Source organism: Bactrocera neohumeralis, chromosome 3 (genome assembly GCF_024586455.1).
Source record: "Bactrocera neohumeralis isolate Rockhampton chromosome 3, APGP_CSIRO_Bneo_wtdbg2-racon-allhic-juicebox.fasta_v2, whole genome shotgun sequence".
NCBI classification, from domain to species: Eukaryota; Metazoa; Arthropoda; class Insecta; order Diptera; family Tephritidae; genus Bactrocera; species Bactrocera neohumeralis.
The window spans coordinates 2,841,653-2,855,452 of NC_065920.1; the positions used below are offsets into that span (position 1 = coordinate 2,841,653).

Genomic DNA, 13,800 nt, shown 5'->3' on the forward strand with positions numbered 1-13,800 from the left:
TTTTTCATAAATCTTGTCATTTTTTATGCAATGCAAACTTAGAATATTTTGGCATATAAGCGTTATTTTTATTGTTTACAGTAACTGAAAATATTCCTAACGACCAAAATATGGAACTAAATCGCGAACATATTCGCTCGACTCTTTATCACATGTTTCGACGTGCAACAGTGTATCGTTGAACTTAATTCAATTATTGGCGATGAAGTTCCATCGAAGACAAATATTTATCGGAGGTGTGGTGAATTCAATCGATGGCGTACATCACTCCAGGACGAATTCCGTGAAGGTCTTCCAAAACAGTTGTTACAGCGGAAACTATTGATGCTGTGCGCAAACTGTGTCGCACAATCGTCATGCTATCTATCCTGAGCTTAAGAGAACTACACGCATTAGTGGGAAGAGCATACATTTAATATTGTATAAAAATTTTATTGTGGACATTTTTTTTCACCTTTGATCCCAAAAAATTTTTACTTAGTCGGATCACTTTTCACCGCGGCAATACGAGCTCTTAGACATCAACTAAGCAATCCATTCGTTCATGAAGAAAGTCGTCGAGCATTACGCCGCACGCCCCTATTCTGGCGCTGAATGACGAAAAGAAGCTTATGGATCACCCCCGCTGGTTACAGAAGAGGAACCATTGGCCATAGCTAAAAAAATCAAAAACAACAAGCGCCTGGAGTCGATGGCATACCAAACTGAGCACTAAAGATTGTCATAATTTCAAAGCCAACTCTTTTCGCTAAAATGTACAACGCATATATAAAAAAAGAGTGTTCCCTGATCTCTGGAAAGTCTAGCGCCTGGTTTTAATCCCAAAACTAAACAGCCACTAGTTGAACCTTCATCGTATCTACCTATGTGCATGCTCGACAAAATGGGCAAAGTGTATGAAAGCAAAATAAGAAACCACTTTGAGTTTGCAATTCAAGAAACCAGTGGACTATCAGAAAGACAATGCGGCTTCAGAAAACATAGGTCCACTATCGATGCACCGAAAGAAGTTGTCGCCCCTGAGTACCTCATATATATCATTATGAGTTATTTTCAAAATAGAAGGCGGATCTACGACGCACCCATAGAAGACTCTGAACCCGTGTTTTTCCATTGTCCTCGGTTTCTAAACTTAAAAGAAAAGTTAGAACAGTGCAGGTGGTAGTTTAACGGTGGAAAATTTGACTGCATTTACCTGTACGTGTCAGTACTCTCAAAAGCTGTTCGCGAAGCGGCAACTTCCATCACGACAATATTAAGCAAATCTATCTATCTATTTACAGCAGAATAGGCGTCAGTCCGACTATGATAGCATCTTCTACTTGTAAGTGATCTGACATCTCGCTCTAGCATGGCAAGTAAAGTATTGCAATACCGTTTAAAGAGATATACCCAGAGTAACATAAAACACTAAGCAACACTGCTTCCATGAAACAATTACAATAATATCACCTCCAAAATTTTTGACCGACGCAGCAGCTTGAAGTTAACATGGCAGAAATAGTAGAACCTTAGACTTTTAGACCAAAGATTCTGTACAATTTTTCAGGTCTGTGGGCGAATATCGAGAGCGCTTTAAAGACTAAAATTATATCATCACATTTAAATCATAGCGTACAGGAAGCAATGGCTTACTTATAAAAAGCTGCAGTCTATTTTTGCTAACCAAAGATGCTAGTGAAACTGCACCTCATTTCTGGCATACCAACACAATATTCGTGTATTGATAAGCAGCCGAATACAAAACTGCAATCCATTGTTCATTTTCAAGTCCCTGAAGAGTTGGTTACAGGCAGCCAATATTTATTATAAACACATAAGTGTACTCGAATTCCTTCTTTTACCCAAAAATTTGCAAATAACTGTTTTCAATTTCATGCCAGCAATGCAATTACGCCAAAGTAGAAATAGCTGTATGCCGTTCTGCCGTGAAATTGCTGATAATATTGAATACTTGCAATTGTTTGGCGGAAGAAGATTTTATTTTAATTTAATAGATTATTTCTTTAGCGCCCAAACGTGCTTACTTAAATGGCATGAAAGCATTTAATTAAAAATTCGAATTGGCTGGAGAGCAGAGTCACAGAGAACAGACGTGTGAGCTACAGTGGTTTTCTGCGGCGCATTGATCGGGATACAGAGAAATATTTTGATTTGGATAGATGTTTCGAACAAACTATGAGCTTTTTTTGTTTTTATACAAAATTTGTTTTTAAGAAAAGCTAAATTTTTAGAAAAATTATTGACAGTGAGTAGCAAGTTATCTTATTTGCAGTAACGAAAACTCTCTTTCAGTATTTTAGTAGTGTTTTCTTCTCAAATCTGAGAAAGTATTTTCATCTTCTTGGTTTTTTGCTTCCAAATCCGCAGAAATATGTATATATATAAGAAAGTCTCAGTATTTTAATAATTTTTAATAATGTTTTCTTCTCAAATCTGAATAAATATCTGCTTCTTCTTGATTTTTCTTTGAAATTCCGCAGAAAGAAACAAGAACGCCTCAGTGTTGCCGCAATAGCTGATCTGGGCTCGGAGCTGTGTAGCCAAATGGAACACCGCTTATGCGCCGTCATATGCGCGTGCATGTGTACTCATTTGTTGTTGTTGCCGTTGTTGTGTGTTTACAGCGCATTGAAATCTGCAGCAATTAAAAATGCCGCACAACCGTTTAATCCTTAATGCGCGTGTGAACGGAGAAAAGGGATGTGTAAACTTGAAAAATATTTAATTTTAATTTTGCTTGCGCGCCCTTCTTGTTGTCGCAGGCCGTTGGCATGACGCAGCGTTACGCTCGTGCTGGCTCAAGCACCGCTGCACTTACACGCACTGCTGCTGATGTTGTTGTTGTTGTTGTTGTTATTGTTGCTCTTGTTGTTATTATTGTTGTTGTTCATTCGTTCATGCCGCTGTTCATTAAGTAGTCATCAGCGCGGGTTTTCCTGCGCTTGCATATGTGAGTGTGTGTGTGCCTTAACCATACTGCATTTGCGCACACACACACAAACAGCGTATTTATTTGTAAATCGGTGCGTGTATATATATAAAGTAAATATTAATTTAACAGCTACATAGTGTGTGCGCGCAATTCATACAAACATATGGTCGCATGCAGCCGTGCGTGGCTGTGTGCGCGCGTCGCGTGTATGCAAACTTGTTAAAGCAAAGCCTAGAAGCTTAAACACTTAACGTCTCACTTTCAGCGCTCATATCCCGTTTAAAACCAATGCAGCTGTGTGTAGCATGCGTATAGGCGCATTTACTCATGTATGTGAGTATATAAATATGTTTGTTTGTTGTTTGCGAAATTTAAAGCAAACAGAAACACCTACGATTTCGCGGCGCAAGGACAAATTGTATGACGAATTGTGGCACGTGCAAGTTTTTATACACACACACACATAAACATAACTGTATAAATATGTACGCCGTTAAGATCTGGCATGCGCACAGCAATCCCAACGGCATAATCATTTCATTCAATGCACACATTACGGCCAGATTGGTTGACTTAAGTTAATGCGTTGAGCATTACCGTGTGTGCGGCGCGCAGGCGACTTGTTGTTGCAGCGCGTATGAAATTCATAAAATTACAGCAAATTTTAAAAACACATGGAAATATTAAAATGTAAGCCAAAAGCTCCACTGTCCTGAGAAAAACTTAAAAATCTCGCGCGTGTGTGTGTGTGTGTGTTTCTATGCCCGATTATGTCCTTTATATAAGCGCGCGGTGGTGTATGTGTGTGTGCGTGGTATATGAATTGCATTCGCATTGTTTACGCTTATTAATTATGCGCACGAAGCACACAAAAGGCGTCAAAGCCGCGCACATAATCAATGTGTTCGCTTGCTTGTGTCGCCTGTGTTGCTCAAGAATCAAAGTTAAATTGAGTTAAATCGGTCAGCGCGCGCCCGCAGGCCAAGCCAATTAATTTCAGATTCAATTAAATTTACATTTTCATCTTCAATGACTTCATTATTTTAATTTTTATTTTGTGCGCTCGCATCATATTTATGTAATTTAATATAGACGTGTGTTTGAGTGTGTGTGTGTGTTGCTTTTGCACTCATTAAAATTGCAAAATGCGAAGGGAAGAAGGGCTTAGATGAGTTTTGCAGGCATACTATCAGGCGCACACAATTTCGAGGTGAGAAAAATGGAATATTTGCGTAGCTATTTTCAAAATCATACTGTAAAGTTCAAAATAAATTTAAAAAATAAAAAATGTGAAGCTAATAAAGTCTAATATCTAAAGCATGAAAGTTCCAGAAAGTATTTTTTTTTGTTTTAGCAAGAATTCTGACCCGTTACGCAACGCAATAAAGCTTTAAAGCACGAACTGCAATCACAAACTATTTTTATAAGCAAAAGTTTATTAATAAGAAACATATATTAAATAAAAAATTATTTTCTAACATCAATAAAGTAGATTTTCCCACCGACAACTCCACTTTAAAATTTATATTTTATAAATTTCAAACTTTAAATTTCTAATTCGCAGCGCTTCATACAAACCCGTGCAGTTTGCCGCTTCACCTTCGGCACTTTTATGCTTTCACACTAGCAGCGCTTAACTTAGAACATATGTAACATGCAGCACCTTGCTTACACTCACTGTTTGTTGTATTCTCTTTGTGTCGATATTCATATACGATAAGCATAAATTCAATTAATAAACCCCCATGGCGTATACGCAACTTAATTTTGCAAAATCAAATCACTTTAATTTCGTTGCCGCCGCTTTGATATGAATGAGACGGCAAAACAATTAAGCGACTTGACTCGTGTAATCACACACTTTTCATAAATCGCGGGCTTCAAATGAAAAATTATTCAGTTTTATATGCTAATGCAGTTGGATAAAAAAATTATTTTTGGGTATTTTTTTTAAATATCAAAAAAATTTAAAAATAAAAATTCCAAAAAAACAAAGTCTACAATTGTAAAAAATTAAAAATTTTGCGTAATGGCAAACTTTGAAAATAATATATATCGAGTTAGGCTCAAAAGTTAAATGATTTTTGGCTCGCCAAAATGATACTTTTCATATTTAATTTCAAAAAATCGTAAAAATTTAATATATTTTTTTTAATCGTATAGGCAATCATTATCTGCAAAAACAAAACAAAAACAAACAATTAGCTTCAGTTCCTTTGAAGCTATAATACTCTTCACAAATACAAAAAATTTCCCAAAGAACTTGATTATAACCGCTTAGTTTACATGACAGCTATATGCTATAGTAATTCGATCTAAACAATTTCCACGGAGATTACACTGTTGTATGAAATAATAACTAATGTCAAATTTCGTGAAGATATTTCATCAAATAAGAAAGTTTTCCATACGAGCGCTTGATACAGATCATTCGGTTTGTATGGCAGCTATATGCTAAAGTAATTCGATCTAAATGATTTCTTCGGAGATGACACTATTGTATTGGATAATAACCCACGCCAAATTTCGTGAAGTTATCTTGTCAAATAAAAAAGTTTTTCATACAAGCACTTGATACCGATCGTACAGTTTGCATGACAGCTATATGCTATAGAGAACCGATATCGGTGGTTCTGACAAATAAGTAGCTTCTTGGCGAGAAAAGAACAGGTGCAAAATTTCACAACAATACCTCAAAAACTGAGGAACTAATTCGCATATATACATACATCGTCACATACACATATTCAAAATTTTAATGATATTTTTAATCATAGAGACAAAAAAAAATTGTATTTAATTTATTTCACACTAGATGTGCCGCTTAAAATCAAAATTATGTCAGAAGTGAAAAATATTTTCAATATTTTTTCTTGTTAAAAGAACTCATTGATCACATATTTATTCGCCGTTAATATCCACTATATAGCAATATCATTAGAAAAAGTGTACATACGCGGGCTATTCGATATCTATGTAATAAGGCATAATAGAACTTTCATTAATTTTCGTCTATATATTTATATATATATCGTATATATGTATATATATGTATGGTATGCGTGTGTGCATGTGTAGGTGTAGAAGTGTGATAATCATTGCAATTATGTAAACACAATACTTTATTGACTTTATAAATTCAGTAATAATGCAGCTTTATAATTTTCGAGCTAATTGGTAATTGGTTTTTTACCAGCAACCAATATTCCAACGCTACTCATGCAATTGCAAATGTATTTGCGCAATTTATGTGAGGAAGAAATCATTGCCGTTGAGAGTGTATGTGCACAACTCTAGCTTATCCGTGATTATACAAATTTTAAAATAACACATTTTTAATTGTTCAATTATGGCAATGACAAATTTAAATTTATTTATTGGTGCTTTAAGCATGCCAGTGGCGTGTGCGGCAACTTGCTTTGTAGGGGAATGATGGAAAAATAGTTTAGAATAAAGAAAAATATGCATTGATAACGCATATTCGTCCTTCTCAGATGCATTTTCAAAAAATCTTTATTTCTACTTCGATCGGTCATTTCATATGTCAGTTATAGTATGCTATAGTGGTCTGATCTGAACAATATGTTCAGAGATTGTAGAATAATAATATTTGCAAAATATCGTGAAGCTATCTCGCCAAATAAAACAGTTTTCTATAGAAATCAAGTTTTTCTATCGTTCTTGCGATCGTTCAGTTTGTATGGCAGTTATATGCTACATATAGTGGCCTGATATCGGCGGTTTCGACAGATACCTAGTTTCTTAGGGGAGAAAAGAACATACGCACAATTTCAAATCGATTCCTCAAAAACTAAGGGACTAGTTCGCATTTTACAGACAAAGGGACGAACGGACATGACTAAATCAACTCAGCTCATCATGCTGATCATTTATATATAATCCAATTTAGAGGGTCCCAACGTATCCTTTTGACCGTTATAAATTTCGTGACAAACTTCATATAACCTGAATATAAAAAATCGAAAGTGCCGCAGCATGTGGAACCCTCTCTAACCCTCTTCTCAATATATAGCACGCGCCCGTGGACTGACATTAATTTTCCATTAAAAGCGCCTTTAAATACTCGGGAGGGATTGAAAAACAACAGTTAGTTTGTATATAATATAAGTGCATACACAGTTATATTCAAATATATATAAATATGTGTGCGTGTGGCTAAAGTAAATGCATAAGCACACTCTGTTAATGGCATACAAATTTCACTTAAACAAACGCAAAAGTTCGTATATTAAAATTATATAGTGTTATGTGTGTTTATGAGTAAATTTCATTTGTTGTTGTACACTTTAAATTACATAATTTATAGAAATAGATGGGAAAACTTAAAAGTCAACACAAAGCGTAGACATCTACTAGTAGTGAACATTTAACCATTATGTAGAAGTGCTGCCCAGCGTGTATGTTATGAGGCTCCAACCATTATCAAAAATCATTAATATTCAATAGGAAAGTGGAACTGAGCAGGAATAATTGTTGCTGGTTTAGTGTATATCCTTTATAAGTTTAATTAAATCTTTAAACATGAGAGTTCAACTAGTTTCGGACTAGTTGCGAATTAACCCAAAACTGATTACGAGGCCTTCGCCTTTGGAAATGTTGTTAACTAAAGAGTGATCCAAGTAGAGATAAGTTTTTCAATAGCCTTATTTTGACAGCAACTCGGGCTAATGTATGGAGAGACTTGGCGCATTTTACGCAGAGATCTTAAATTGAAAGCGTACAAAATGCAGCTTGTGCAAGCACTGTGGCCACTCGACCTTTCCAAGTGACATCGATTCGCTTCTCTATGAGCTCTTGAAGAGTTCCAAGAAGATCCAAAGTTTTCAAGCCAAATTTTTTTCCGCGTTGAGCCCCATTTCTGACTCAATGGGTATGTAAAAAAACAACATTGCCGTATTTGGGACGTAAGGCAACCGGAACCGATTCAAGAGTTGCAGTTTTATCCAGAAAACCCAACGATTTGGTTTGGTTTGTGGGCCGGTGGAATCGTCGGTCCATAGTTCTTCAAAAATAATACTGGTGAGAACGCAACCGTTATCGCGGTATAATAACCGATTATATGATGCCTGAAATTGAAGCTCGTGATCTCGGCGACATTTGGTTTCAACAAGACGGCGCCACTTCTCACACATCATATCAATAAATGGACTTATTGAGAGAACACTTTGGTGAAAAGATAATTTGAGATTTTGGGCTGTTCGATTGGCCAACAAAATGGTGTGCTATCACACTGTTACACTTTTTCCTGTGGGGATATGTAAAGTCTGAATTCTATGGACGAAAAATCCCGCTTCGATTTAGTCCTTGGAGCAAAATATTCCGCATGTCATTCGCCAGTTATCAGTCAAAATCCTCGAACGATTCATCGAAAATTGTACTCAGCGGATAGACATCTGAGATGTAGCTGCGGCCAACATTTGAAAGAGATTATCTTTTAAAAATAAATGCCAAATAGTGTTCTTTCGAATGATAATTAACATTCTCCATTAAATTTGAAGTGTCTGGGTTTTTTCTTTAAAATAGTAGGGAACCTCGAAATGGATCACCCTTTACATGTAAGTAATTCAGGCAATTTCCCAAGTTTCAAATTATTATGTACCATTTTCTTTCTTCTTGTGCGCAGTGTTACCACCCATTTTGAAAATATAACATTCATGTTTATTAGGTTTTCGCAGATTTTCTTTATGTGTGTGTGCGTGTGTACTCCTGCAACACAGCATACAAACCGGGTGCAATGAAATTTTTCCTAGTCACATCATAATTTCCACACTTTCCCAAACAAAGATATATTTGTATGTATGCACGTGTATGCATGTGTGTGCGCGTTGTACGTACATTTTGCCAGTTTTGCTGCACACACATTTGCCATTTACATAGTTCACTCACATTTCTTCTCCTTTGTCACATACTTGCACATTTGGTGACGTGCAACAAATTTCAATGTGTTTTACAGTCAACAAAACAACAACATTACGGCATGCAATAACAATAGCAACAATGCGCATTCATGTGCAAATGGTAAGTAGCAGAGTAAAATGGAAGTGAAACGCATAAGTAGCGGGATTTTGTGGCAAAGTTTTAGCAGCTCAAATGTACGTGCGAATGTGAGATGTTCGTGGAGGCAAAGCGAGTTGAAGAAAGCGGAAGCGAGGAGCGATGACAAGTGGTGGTAGGCGCTGGGAAGGTTGAGTGTCATTGACACATAACACACACACACACATATGCAAACAGGCGAGTTGACGAGAGACCCTGTAGGGAAAGTTCTCCTTTGATGTGGCAAGAACTGCTGATGGTTCGAGATCATGCTCTTTTCCCCAAGCTAGTGATAATATACTCAGCATTGCTTTTTTCATGATTATTCACTAATGTATAGTGGTGAGATATGCTACAGTCGGCAATCAAATCTAGTCCCCACCAGTAATGAAACCACTGAAAGGTTAAAGCGTTCGTTTCATATTAACGGACTCATTGAGCACTGGTGGGAGAGGCAAAATAATATCGGACTTTACCGTTAACTTAATTCAAGCCAATTTCCACGAATACCCTGGAACAAGTTTTAGGAGATGCCTGTAGTTCATGAACTAAAGGACTGTCTGAGCAGCTCGAGTTTGCCCTCAGGATAAGTATGCGGCCCACATCCACATTCCCGCACAATTTCACACACATATACATAACTTTAGTTTCCTCTGCGCACAAGTTGCACGTTCTTCACTAATCGCATACTTTCTGTGGTAATAATATGAACGTTGCGGCAACAAGCACATGCCTTCAACTCGCACACTTTAATGCACTACAGCACACATTCTGCTGCATGTGGCATGTGTGTCACACGGCCAGTTTGACACTTCACTTCAGCTCCCACAGTTTCTGTTACTGCTTCTGTTGTTGTTGTTGTTCCTGTTGTTGTCGTTCCTGTTGTTGTTATTCCTGTTGTTGTTGGTTTTTTCCTGTTGCTGTTGTTGTTCTTTGTGTTTCGCTTTTCAGTTTTTTGTTTGTCCCTTGCACTGTGTTTACATAATGCGAAATCAGCTCGAGCAACTCAACTGCAAGTTGCATGCAACTTCGGCGAAATTGAAAACACGCAGAATTACTTAAAGGTGCATGCAGCGACGGCTGTTTACGTCGGCGGCACATGTGTACGCACGCACGCCAACAAAAATAACAATCAGCGCGCTTGGCGGCAACGGCAAAGGATCAACTTTTCACTAACGCATGCTTGTGGCGCGCGCCGCCAACGTGCAAGTGCTGCAGCAAATTTCATGTGCGAAATGGAGTAACGACAAATAGGAGTGCAACAAAATAAAAAACAAATACAAAAAAAAAGAACGATCGTAAAAAGCAGTCTGCAAAAATAGTTGTCATATGTTGTTGACAATGCAAGGTGCTGCGCAAAGTGGAGTAAGGAGTGTGCGTGCAAGCGCGTCCGCCTAAATGTATACAGGGAAATTATTACGCTGTTGCTTGCGTTGCAAGTTGCCAGTTAAAAGTTAACATGCGCCAAGCGCCAAGCGCCAGGAAACTTGGTAGACTTCCATTTGCTGCTCTCAACGTAGAATGCGCTGTAAAAGCTTTTTGCGTGTGACTCCATTAAGTTAACTAATTAATAAAATAGGAGTAGCGAGAAGTCTTTGACAAGTTTCGCATTTTTTCCTAAGAAGCTACTGCACTGCATTTTAACGGAACTTTCAAAAGTTAGCGTAGCATAGGAAAAAAACAAGAGGAGAAAGGAAAAAATAAATGACAGCTTTAATTTGTGTGTTAACTATGGAATTTGCAGCATCAGCAACGTAAAACCTTTAACACGAGCGCCTCAACGGAATTTATATGATTATATGGAGTAAGACCAAAACAAAGAAAAATGTCAACTTCGTTTGCACAGAAGCTATAATCCTGCTGATGCTGCTGAAGTACTAGCCAGTATGCCACCCATTGACACCCAGAAAGATGAACTCGAGCGATTATATCAGCTATCAGCGCCTAACACAGTATCGGCAAAGACAGAGGAGAGGAACAAGAGTACCAAAATGTAGCAGCAGTGGCGACATTCTTCCCCCAAAGGGCCCTGAAACTACAGACTTATACCGGGCATCCGCTAGCGGATAGGCAAACGATATGGGAACCTCGAAGGCTATTCCAGAAATTGAATTTAACAACTGCTTCGAAAATTGGAAAAACGTTAACAGAAAAGTATTGGGCCAGTGGGGGATAACTTTAAAGGAAACGACATTGATTTTGAAGAATAAATTACGATTTTTATAATATAAATTATAAACATAGCTTTACTATATTTTGCTCACTTTAAGCATTGCGGGCAGAAACATACTTGGTGAAGAAACTGAATCTACCGACCAGCAGTCGAATTCCACTTGCAATTACATAATACTTCAGTCTGCACGCACCAGCGCCGCTGCTTGCCACACATCCCATTTGCGCAAAGGATTTAGCAACACTTTCTTGTGCCACAATGCTCCGCCGTCATGTAACGATCATATGGAAGCGCACATGTGTGTGTATATAAATCCCATACACTATATAACAATGCGCATGAATAATCCGGCGGATTTGCATTTTATCGAAATGTGGCGTCAAACTCGAGCTGCAGCTCAACTCAATTCAGCTCGAGTGCTCGTTACCAACGCCACACAGTCCTTGGCGCTGGCTTGCTCTCCCATTTGTTGGCTAACTAGCTGGCTGGTTGGCTTTTGCCAGACCGGCGTCATTTGTTCCAACTATTTGTTATGCAACGACAGTGCGGCAAGGGATAACGATCTGCTATTCTTTATTTTTTATTTTTTTTACTCTTATTTCGATTTTTTGATTGTGTATGATGGCTCTTCTTTTTGCATGTGTTTGGTCCGCGTTCGGTGATATTTATTTATTCTTTTTTTCATATTTCTGCTTTTGTATGCACATATTTTACATTTTGCATGCGCTCAGCACGCCCGCTTACGTATTTGTATAAAGTATGTGTGTGCGTGTTGCATAAACGGGATGGCATTCTTGGTATCCTTGGCATTGGCGACGCATACGAATCGCACAGCAACCAAATAAAGGATCAACTACAAAGTGTGTAGGGGTGTAACTAAAAAGCCGCAGCGTGCGACTAAGCCCGAGCAGGGTTGAGCTGAGCTTCGGATAAGCGCGTCGAGGAGCGGCAAGGTCAATGCGCACTGAAGTGAAAGGTCAATGTTATTGCTCCTTTCCAATTTCTATGCTATACGGGTTTGTTTCGTTTTTGACTATGGTGTGTGGGTGAACTTGCGCTGGCATGTTTGAAGCGTGTTTTGATATTTGCTGACTAATACCCTTCATGTTGACATTTTCTGGTGAAATTTCTCTACCGCTGCGAAAAATGGTGTGCTTATGTTAATTGCAAGCGCAAACTAAGGAAAAGACGACAACACTTAAAGGCCAATCATTTATATAAATTCATTTAAGCCCCTAACTAAGCCCCTAACGAGTTGGTTCCTATAACTGGCGTTATTGAACCGCCCATTAAAGAGTTTTGCCACAGCCAAGGCATGATTCTGCACGCATAAATCGAGTTCCATTAAATAATTCGGCTTTTATAACGCCATCCACCACATCTGCATGTATGCTGAAGCAACTGTAAAATAAACGCCGAAATTCGGCGCGCAAATATTATCATTTCCGCGCTACCGCTCGACCTGCGCACCGGCGTATGACCTTTGCACCGGTCGCCAACGGCTTCACACGAATTACAATAAGCTTTTCCCGCAGCTGCTCTTGAATCCAGACAGGCATAGAAACGTCCAAATAGGTGCGACCTCGCGTATGCGCCGACATGTGTCCACCACAAACAATGAGGCTGTTGCACATTCGTTGCCTCGTTTTATGCCATCGTGTCTGCAACAGCAATTAATGCAACACACACAAGAGCACACATATTTGTATGCCGCGCCATTCCCAAGGCAACATGAATTTGTGAATAATAGCGGTTGACTAGCTCCCAAAATTTAGCTTCGTGCATATATTCGCAGCGAGCCTCGCAATTCATAAAGCCACACATTTAAGCTGTCGGCAGAATAGTAGGCGTAGAGGTGATTTTGTGCAATTATAGAAGATTTTATTGAAACACTTTTGTTCTGGCAAAATGCAGTAAAAATAGCTTAATCCAATTGGTCGGCCTGCCCAACAATTGGCAATCATGTGGTGGTGGCTATTGCGTTTTCGATCAGACATCGATTTTTTACATTTAGCTCAAGCAGCTCAAAACTTCCAGTCTTACACCAAGTATCCTCTGGATAACCAAAGAACATCCGTTTCAAGACGAGCTAAAGTGAGAAGGCAAAACATCACCTCCACAGGGTCGTGCGCTTCGGCCTGGAAAATCAACAACTCACCAAATATTCAACATGCGCCAACTCTTGGAAAAGACCCACGAAAAGAGGACCGACACACACAGCTGCTTTTGACAGCACGAAGAGGAGACTGCCTCTACGTCGCGATGTCTGAATTTGGTATCCCCGCAAAACTAATACGGCTTGGTAAACTGACGTTGAGCAATACCAAAAGCTCCGTCTGGATCGGGAAGGAGCTCTCCAAGCCGTTCGATACCAAACGTGGTTTCAAATAAGGCTATTCCATTTCATGCGACTTCTTCAATCTACTCTTGGAGAAAATAACTTAAGCTTCAGAACTAAATAGAGAAGGTACCATCTTCTACATATAAGAGTGTACAGCTGCTGGCGTATGCCGACGATATTGATATCATTGGCCCCAATAACCGCGCCGTTAGTTCCGCTTTCTCCAGAATGGATAAGGAAGCGAAACAAATGGGTTTGGTAGTGAACGAGGGTAAGACGAAATATCTCCTGTCATCA

General features: G+C 38.6%; 1 protein-coding gene across 2 annotated transcripts in view; it reads right to left on the bottom strand.

The window, feature by feature from the left end:
- LOC126753619 (V-type proton ATPase catalytic subunit A-like) overlaps window positions 1-13,800 on the bottom strand; it is a 414,573-nt gene that overhangs the window by 260,482 nt on the left and 140,291 nt on the right. The gene's annotated exons all lie outside the window — the stretch shown is intronic.